At 34.8% G+C, this 10,410-nt stretch overlaps 1 pseudogene; it reads left to right on the top strand.

Annotated features, from left to right (window-relative positions):
• Positions 1-6,653: 6,653 nt before the first annotated feature.
• LOC112478539 lies at positions 6,654-6,772 on the top strand (annotated as a pseudogene).
• The last annotated feature ends 3,638 nt before the right edge of the window (positions 6,773-10,410 follow it).

Raw genomic sequence — 10,410 nt, 5'->3', positions numbered from 1 at the left:
TCCATTTAATTTAATCAAAAGTTACTTCTTCAATAAAAATCCTCGGTGCTATGGTAAGCAGCTTTATGAATCAGAGAAAGTTTAAAAAAAAGAATCTGAACTAGGAAATAATCAGCAAAAGACACTGTCAATAAGTGTCGGGCTAACAGAATTGCTTTAAACCTTGGATAAATTATGGTAAGACCACACAATTTCAGATACTACAAATAATTCCCTGCTGGATGAAATCTTTTAAAGACAAGATCAGAGATCAATGACAACCAGCTACTTTAAATACAATGCATTCCTTCCTCATTAAATTTTCCTATAAGTGCCTTCTCAGAAATGAGATAAATTAGTTTCTAGTAGACACTAATCCTCAATATAAGTATTTATTTAAAGTATAACACCTTTAATTTATAATTTTTAAAACCTCAAAGAATTTTATATTTCTGGTAGGAAATATTATATAATCTACTATGCTTTCAATGTTTTGAAAAATACAAACATCCAGCTCAATTGAAAAACAAAATTTTTGAATCAAGAATACATTAGTATATAGTCACCAAGAAGAACATGCCATTTTAGCATTCAAAAAAAATATGTAATATTACACAGTAGCAGCAGGACTGAAGCGTAAATTACAGCAAAGACTGTTATCTGTATATGATAGGACATTTGTATTACTACAAACTTCATTTGGAAGGGGAAGGAGAAATGGAAATTGTGCCTGAAAAATTATTTTTACAAAATCAATGAATAAAACATAACTTTTATTGGAAAAAAAAAAACCTCTGAGATGAAATTGAATAAGTAAAATAGAGAAACACAGTAGGAAGAACAAACTCGGAGCCCTGCCTTAATCTAAATGTTTGGTGTCCAGAATACATTTATGTATGGTAGACCCCATAAAACAGGATTGATGAAAATTTACATTATGAACAAGATAGTTCATCTGAGTTTATTATCCATTCCTGCCCTAATGTGAATGAGTCTAGTATGGCACAGAGGGTATGGGCTTTGGAGTCAGACAGAAATGAGTTTAAATCAAGTCTCCAGCATTTACTATGCATGGGAACATGGTCAATCCCTTAACTTCTCAGGGCTTTTATCCTTATTGCAATTTTAAAACTAATTTCACCTAGAAAGTGGCAAGGCAGGATTAAATATAATAGTGTATTTAAAGCATCTATGAAGGGACCTGTATTAGATACCTAGGGCAGCCACACTGGATGGCTCAGGCAACAGAAATGTATTCTCTCACAGGTCTGAAGGCCAGAAGTCCAAAACCAAGGTGCCAGCCAGGCTGTACCTGCTGTAGAGACTTGGCCTTCCATTTTCTGGTGGCTTCAGGTGTTCCTTGGTTTGTGACTGCATCATTCCAATTTCTGCCTTTGTCTTCACATGGTCTTTCACTCTATCTTCTCTTGTCTCTTATGAGGACACTTGTGATTACATTAGTTGTAATTACGTAACCCAGGATGATCTCGTCTTGAGATCTTTAACTTCTTTATATCCGTAAAGACCTTACTTCAAAATAAGTTCATATTCACAAGTTCTGCAACATGGACACATCTTTTGGGGGCCACCATTCAACCTACTATGATACTTGAAATATAAAAATTCTCAATAAATGTCAGATTTTTCCAAAAGGAATATAAAATGCATAAATTTACTGAATGCTTGAGAAATATAGGGAGGGATGAACAGTGATGAATAGTATAGACATTAAAATTTATCCTCAGGTGATAAAGATCACCATTTTTCTAAGATTAAAATATTTAAAACATTTGTATAATTTTCTTATAGCCACCTATCTAAGTTCTCCTATCTAGAACAATAGTTGTTCTATTGTTCTAGATAGAAGAAGCCACACCCTTCCATTTTCTATTACATCTCAAAGCCCTAACTCAGTGCCTAGCACTTAGTGGGAGCTCAATAAATACCACTTAAATAAATGAATAAATGGAAAGTAACCAACTCCCAAGTCTCATGGCTAGTTGAGGTAGAGTCGGTTTACACACTGGTTCTTCTGATCACCATTACTACCAGTGAGAGACTGATTCTTCTAGGTACTTGGAACTACTATGTGACTGATTGATCATTCAGGGAGCCTGAACACTGACAAAGCCACATGGTTCCAATTAGTTAAACCGAATAAATCAAAAAGAATTCTTTGCGAAATAATGTTGATGTTCAAAATATATTATGCATCATCACTAGAGCCAGGATTATTGGGAAAAGAAGCCTGGTAGGGTTCGGAGAGCAGTAGACAAGATTCCTACCAGAATGTATCTCTCACCTTCTAGAAGCTTCCTTGGAACGTAATCCTTTAGGTTACAAAGGTATTGCATCTTTTTTAAAAAAAATCCCATTAAAATGCAAATACTCCTCAGAAAGGAACCATATTTTAGGTTATTTATTAGGCTATTCAAAAGGTAGAATATATACTGTATGTGACATTGTGCTGAATATTATGAAGCCTACAGCAATGAACATAGTATGACCTTTGCTCTCAAGAAGTTTGTAGTCCAGTGGGACAGATAATATCTATACAAAGAAATCTAATTCAAGGAATAAAGTATTACATTCCAAAATAAAAGTACCAATTGTTATATGAATACACAGAAGAAAACTATTAATTCTGGCTGATAGAACAAGAGAGTGGTAGAATTTGAACTGGATTTCAAAAAATGAATTAGGTTTTGACATGGAAAAATGGAGAAAAGACCATTAAGAGGCTGGGCGAAGTAAGAAGAGGTAATGTTGTCAACAGCCAAGAAAATAGGGTTAGGAATTAGTAGAGGGACAGGAAAGACAGTGCCAATGGTTTGCTAGGCACTCCTATCTCAAGTATTTCCCATGATTTCAGCATTGCCTATAATCTCAGAAAAATTCCAGAGGGTCAAATGAGAATAGTGACATTGCATTACAGGTAGAGGTCCCTGGGAGGTAATCAGAGATAGAATATTTAGAAGTGTGTGTTTCAGGAAGACCAAGTCAAAGCTGAATATTGTGATTGAGAAAGGAATCTTCAGAACCCATTCCTATCCTTTCAGACTTCTAGATTGATCACGGAAGCTACCAAGGGTGTAGGGTCTGGCCATTGAGCCATCTAGCCACTCTCAGGCATTCAAAGTTGTCCTGCAACACAGTAATGGTAACTACCAAGTGGCTTTTCCTCTGCCAACCAGCACCTCATCCGGCCTTTTTCTTTCTCTGTTCTCATGGCTGCCTATTCTCTTGAAAAATGTTCCTCAGAGCCACTGTCTAGCTTCTGTACCCTCCCACTATTTTTTCTTTCTTTCTCATTTCTTGTTCCTCTTCATGCTGTTGCCTCTTAATTCTCCTCAATACTATTGTGCTAAGTTGATACATCTGCAGCTAGACCCAAACAAAATAATAAACAAACAAACAAACAAACTGTCATCAAATGTCCTTCATAAAAGACTAGTTATTTGCTTCCTAATATTCACATGGGAAAAATTGCCTATTTAACTGCCCTGGTGAGGGGGAAAAATTATATTTGCTTAACTAGGGAAATTGCTTCTTCAGTGCAATGCATTTTCATGGCCTAATAAAGGATTAACAGCACACAAAGCATGGAAGTACCTCTTAAAAGCCTCAATCTATGCCTGTAAACTCTAAATTGCTGTTTTCAAGTGTCTACTTTCTGCTGAGCTCCTTTTGTGCCCTTCACGAAGCTTCCCTCATCTATTATGACTGCAGCGTGCTTCCAATTTTCCTGAGCATACAGTCATTTCTAAGGATGACCTCATACATCTTACATAGGGCTTTGAAAACTATTTGTGAAAGAAAAGTGAGTATTTAACAACAAAATGAGTGTCTGAGGGTCTCCAATAATGGGAGTGATCTCTTAATTAGACATTTCCTTTGCTCTTAGGGATAAGTGGTTTTTTGGGTTTTGTTTTTTTTTTTAAGCCTGGCTTTTTCCACTGCTATTGTTCAAGCTCAAAGATAGAAATTAGTAATTTCCTGAAAATTCATGTTACCCTTGTTTAAATAGGAGATTACTTGGAGATAGGCACATTTTGGTTCACTATCATTTGGGAAATTCTTTGGGCAATATGAAGACATTGGTGTTACGGTTAGTTTAATAATTTTTTCCAGTTCCTGAAAACTTAAAATAGTTATATATGGAAGATTATAATGTTCCTACCCTAAATAAAACCTTATTTTTTCTTTTACTTTGGATGAGTTTTAGGTAACCACAAAAGCTCCATCTTCACTTTTAGAGGTTCTTTTTCCTAAAAATTTTCTTTCATTAATAACATCAGAATCATCTTTTATCCCTATTTTTGTTCAACAATAAAAGATGAATTTTAGTAAAGCTTTAACATTTCATTTTCTTTGGTTTCAAAGGTGCAGTAGTTACTAAGTGAAACAAGAAAGAACTACCTCTGCCATTATATTTCAATGTTCTTTGTTAAAGGAGGTAGGAAAAATTAAGTTTCTCCTGGACAGAATTAAAATAGCAATGTCTGCTTACATGCAGTTTGTGAGGGATTGATATAAAAGAGATAGTTTTTCTTTTTTATATCATAGTCCAAATTTCATTCTTAGAAACAGAAATCCCCAAATGATTAGTAAATAGAAACTTTCTTTCTAGCTATAAGGCTTGGGTCAGGCTTATTCAAATTAATCCCCTTCTAAAGTAATTTAAATAGAAACAGCCATCTCACTGATCTTTCATGATCCATGTCAGTTCACAAATCCAGTCGCTTGTTCCATTGATGAATGAATAAACTTGGCCTAATCTATGGTCTTAGCTAGAATAGGCCAAAAGTAATAACTCTATATGGCATAACCATTTTTGCCCCTGTGTGAGATTATAACTGAGGCTTTTGAATTTTTATTTGTCCTGAATTAATAGAGAAGGAAACACTGCAAGATAATGACAAAAGCAATGAAGCAGACAGGTAATGGCCCAGGCCAAATTTGGGGTAAATAGTTATTCATTGCCATTCTCAAAGAAAATGTACCTAGTGCCTGAATTCCCTTAGCCATGAGGCCTGGCTTTCTGAACAAGCTCCTTCTGTTGAAAGGTCAGTACTTAACTTGATTAAACCTTTAGGCTAATTTTTTTTTAATGTGGTTATAGAAGAGGCTTTTTGAAGAAAACGAGAGCATTATTTGACCACTGGTTAGAGAAGATGTCCATTGGCAGAGTCAGAAGGCAACAGAACATGGGTATTCCAAGATTGGTTTTGCCACATACTAAGTCTGTGACCTTGGGAAAGACAATTTAAAAAGTCACATGCTAGAATTATTTCATGATATTCTATGGAATGCTAAAGATCTCAACTGTTGAATTCCACCAAGTCATTTAACTATGCAGTGTACCCAAAATAATAATACTCAGAGTGATCATGAGACTCAAACAGAAAAGAACATATGTACGGGAAAGTGACTGGCAAAATATACAGATGCATACAAGGTTTGATATGTTCATTATTTTGACTGTTAACAAACAAAAATTTCACGCGAAAGATAATTTTATCTACCTCAGTAATGTAACCAGTATAGCCTCAAAATGTGTATTTGGATACTCACTAGGGAATTCTGAAAGCAAATCATTCTTCTACTACATGGCGAATGCTTTCTTACCATTCATGCTATTAAAATAGATATGTGTAGTATAGAAGTACACAGGTCATGCCCTTTCTGTATGACTTTGTGGCACCTTCTACTAGAGTTGGCAGAGTATAATTCTCAACCCAGTGACTTTTGGCTTGGCAATGTCTTCTAGTTTGGCCAATGGAATGCCAGTAGACATGATGGAAGCAGACAGTTAAGTCTGCATGCATCGTGTGGCTTGCCCACTTGCCTCTGCCTTCCCACCATTAATCATGAGAATAATGTGTCCCACGTATCCAGGTCCGATAAGAATGAAAAACACATGCAAAAGAATGTAACCTGAAGTGCAGACTGAAATAGCCTCTCCAGCTGACCCATAGATGCAAGAGGTTTGTTATGTAAGTCTCTGAGATATTAAGGTCACCACACAGTAAAACTGACATGTAAAAGCATATGCCATATTCTAGGGTTCTTTAGCAAACAAGTAGAATATAGACCTTCCTTGCAGAGTCAGTTGGATTAAGAGAGCCTTGAGAAAGGAAAATGGCTGTGGAAAATAAAAGTAGCACTCAAGAGTCTTTTCTTTTCTGGAGATAAGGAGAGGGATTCCTTAATAGGTTAAGAACTAAAGCCACTGTGTTTTTGAAGAAAATGAGATATTAAGGGGAAAGATCAGGCCTATTAATTTCCTTAATTTAAAAAATAATACACTGTACCAATTTATATTCCCTCCAACTGTACACGCGAGCACTTGCTTCCCCGTGCCCTTACCAAAACTTAATATATCAAATTCATTAATTTTAACAAATCTGATAAGTGAAAAATCATGTTACTTTAATTTGCCTTGCTTTTTATATGTTCATTGAATATTAGTATTTGTGCTTCTATAAATCCCCTTCTCGTATTTTTTCCCTTACATTATATGAGATGTAATCTTTTGGTTCAAATCTACAAAAATTACATTTTATATACTCTACTCCATCAACTCAACTTTCAGGAATTCATCCCATAAAAAAATACATGTACAAGGAGTTCACAATGGTATAATTTAAAGTAATTAACAAAAAGTCTCTGGAGTCTACAGCCATGCCACCCTGAAGAAGCCCGATCCTGTCTGATCTCGGAAGCTAAGCAGGGTTGGGCCTGGTTAGTACTTGGATGGGAAACTACCTAGGAAGACCAGGTGCTAGAGGTGTAAAAAATTTAAAAATAAGGGATTGTAAGCTGACAAGGTCCTTGCAATCTGTGAGGTCAACCAAGAATTATCTCACCTAAAAAAAAAAGTCTCTGGAGGTAGCAGTAAAGAAGTCCTAAATTTTCTTGTTTTTTCTTATAAGGATAAAAGATATTCTTTAGCAATTAACAAATAACTAGCAAAAGAAGAAAACTAAAATAACACAATCAGAAAAACTCTTATTAGCAATTCCATTGTTAATTAGCCTTCCTATTACATGACCTATATGTTTTAATGTGTATTTTTATACTGTGTTACTTTGTGATCTACACATTTCATTTAACAATATATATTGATAATATTGATTTTTCCATTGTTAATAAATATTCTTCTACATCATTTTAAAATGATGTAGTATTGTACTTTTCCTTGTACTGTATATGCATTTAGCTAATCTTTTCATTTTGGCATTTATGTTTTTCTATTTTTCATTATAATAAATAGTGCTTTAATAAATATTTATATTGCCATATCTCTGTGACTTTTTTAAGTCTTATTTTTCCTAACCCTTACTTTCAAATGTATTGTTGTCAATAAAAGAATCATCAGAACTTCATCCACAATAGTAGTTATGTCCCAAGTATTTTGTGCACAAAATATCAGGAACATAATTAATTTAAATTTCCCAGGACTGCTATCCAAATTATCCTAAAAAGAGCCTTTCCAAATCAGAGAAGCGATGTTATCATTAAAGAAAAGTTTAAAAACACGTTGAGCTAATATATTGATTGTGGCCAAATTTATAATCTAAGTTTTCTTTTTGTGAACTTCAAGTATATTATGTATGACAGATTAAACCATAGGGAATTGCCATTGTTTGACAATTCTAGAGCTATGAAATGAAAATATATTGTTGGTTCTAGTATACATATAATAATCTATTTTTTTCTAAGAATAAAATTCAACTATTAAATATTTACACTGATGGCTAGTTATCCCTGCTTTTATGATGTGTTTTGGGTCATGGGTATGATTTATAGATTACTAAACCTGGATAAGAACTGTGATTTCCTACTCTAATATTGTCTAAGAGAAAATATCTTTCACAGCATTACTGATTTCTAATTTCTAAGAATACATTCCAGCAAAATGGTCATTTATAAATGTTATAAAAAAGGCTATTTTCTTCATTTGGTAAAATTGTACAAAATTTAAGAATTATAGGACAAAGGATATTTGGAAGTCTTTGTAAAATGTGGCTGAGTGGAACTTTATAAATATTTACTGACATGACTACATACTTCATCTATGAGCTTTTTTTCATTGCACGGGAAAAAATAAAGAGACTAAAATATTTATCTTCACTAAGCATTCTATGTTGCTTTAACCAGAATTATGAGATAGGAAAACAAATTTTCCTTTTGCCCTAACCTGCTCATATTGATAGAAAATTATATTTAACTGCTGTCTTCAGAGTATTCTCTTAGAAACACGAATGATTTTTTAAAATCCATTGTTCACTTTCTAGTTACCAAGATAAATAGTTAGCTCCTTGGGTTTTAATTAAAAGAGGGAATGAAAGGAGCAGATGCTGGAAAGAGGATTACAAAGAAACATCACTTAGGCTCCCAAAGCTTCACCATCCTAGTATGATGAGTTATTGTTTTTACCACCAGAGCTCATTGGGTCAAACATGAGCAGCTTCCTTCCTGTAGAGACGAAGCAGAAATAGCCCCTAGTCCATGCTCTCGTCAGTGTCTTGCTCATACTATTCCTGAGGCCAGAGTCACTTCTTGCTAAAATCAAAGTACTCCACACTTAACAGAGTGATCAGTTCACATGACCTAGGTGTCTTCTGTTGTCTCATCGTGGTGACTGGCTTCTATAACAGGTCCCTGCCAATTTGCCCAGGTCACAGTAGAAACTTAGGTTAGTAGCTTGTCACTGCTCTGCTTAGTCAGAGGGAGTCTATTTCAAATTTAGCTTAGACTCCAATTATTATACCACAGTCCCATAATATATGGAAGTTAGAACTTAATATCAGGGTGCAAGTGAAAATCATGTATAATCAATGTACCAGTTCTCTCTCCATGTGGTGAGGCACTCACACTATGGGAGGCATGTGTGAATTAAATCTGAAAGGGAAAACAAAAGATGAAGTCTTTCATCTCACTTTGAGGTACATGCTCTTTGAACTTCATTGACAGAGAATCCAGAAAGGTCCAAAAAATAAATTGTAATTTTGACTTTCTAGTTTCTGCCATGTACATGTTGAATTTGAGAGTTAAATTTATGTATTAAGCAAGTCCCATGTCTTCATGCAGACACATTCCTGGGTCACAATTTAGTTTCCAGGTTTGCTAGGCTGGACTAGGTTCCAGCGTCTGCTGCTTCACAGATGATGAGCCATCTAGAGTTCTCAGCCTCAAGTCCTCAATGAAAGAGTCAGCCCTGACTGAAATTCCTGTTCCTCTCAGGACAAATTCCTCTCAAAAGCACTTTTTTTTAAGATGGCCAGGAAAGAGCCAATCCAGGGCACACAACAAGTTTTAACAAATTTGATTCTCAAAAATGAAGTCCCAGACCTTTACTCATGTAAATTTGTGGGTAGAAAAAGAAGAGGTACAATTGTCATGCTTAAATCCCTTTAGGGTCACTAACCTCCACATAAAAAAAAAAAAAAAAGTGACTCTACCTAGAACTAGAGTCTACATCTGCATCCTTTTACTCTCTGTGTACAGAGTACCTGTTACACAATAGATGTTTGATAAATGTTATTTTAATCATTTTCTTCTTCTAGGTGCTGTCATTGAAAGGTATGAAAATCTAAACAGGAGGATGTATGGTGTCTAGGAGAGAGAGCTATGTTAGCATTGAGCACCACTATTTCTCCTTGGAAAGTCTTTCCTAGATAAAAATCTATACAAGAAATGATGAGAATCACCTCTAAACAGCCTCTTTCCATACCCTATGAGGGGGAGCAGAGTTTGCCACTCTAAAATATGCCTCTTTGGGATATTGATTTTTAAGCTGATTATTTTTAAGAAAAGAAAGACTCAGAAAAAAACCTTTGACCTTCTGCTTACTGCTTAAAAGAATTTAAGTAGGGGACCTGCTCCAGGAATGAGATATCATCATACAGAACTATAGTTTAATATGAACTAAGTATGGTTGACAGGGAGAAGCTAGGAAGGCCCATTCAATCAAAGTCCTCATTGTTTCAAGATGGCCCAACAAGCATTTGCTTACTAACCATGAACTCTTTTCATATTCATATAAATTGCCTTACTTTCCTTTGCCTCGAAGTACTAGACCCCTTCGCCTCCTTAGTACAGAGTGACATATACTTTATTTTACTTTCCTTCACCTCCTTAGTACAGAGTGACATATACCTTATTTTGCCTTACTGTCTTTGGAATTTTCATGCTTATGTTAATTTCCTCATGCACATGAATTAAAACTTGGTTTTCTCCTGTTAATCTGCTTTATGTCATTTTAATGATTAGTCCAGCCAGAAGAACTTTCTAAGGGTAGGAGGAAAAATTATTTTTCTTCCCACACATCTATCCCCAATTCCCCAAAACACAGAACAAAACAAAAAACAAATTCCCCCAAGTTATTTCCTTTAATTTAAAAATAATCTATATTAAACTATTTCA

This window comes from Pteropus alecto, unplaced genomic scaffold (assembly GCF_000325575.1).
Source record: "Pteropus alecto unplaced genomic scaffold, ASM32557v1 scaffold61, whole genome shotgun sequence".
In the NCBI taxonomy this organism is placed as follows: domain Eukaryota; kingdom Metazoa; phylum Chordata; class Mammalia; order Chiroptera; family Pteropodidae; genus Pteropus; species Pteropus alecto.
Note: the sequence above shows the minus strand (reverse complement) of the source record. Positions and strands in the feature narration are given on the sequence as shown.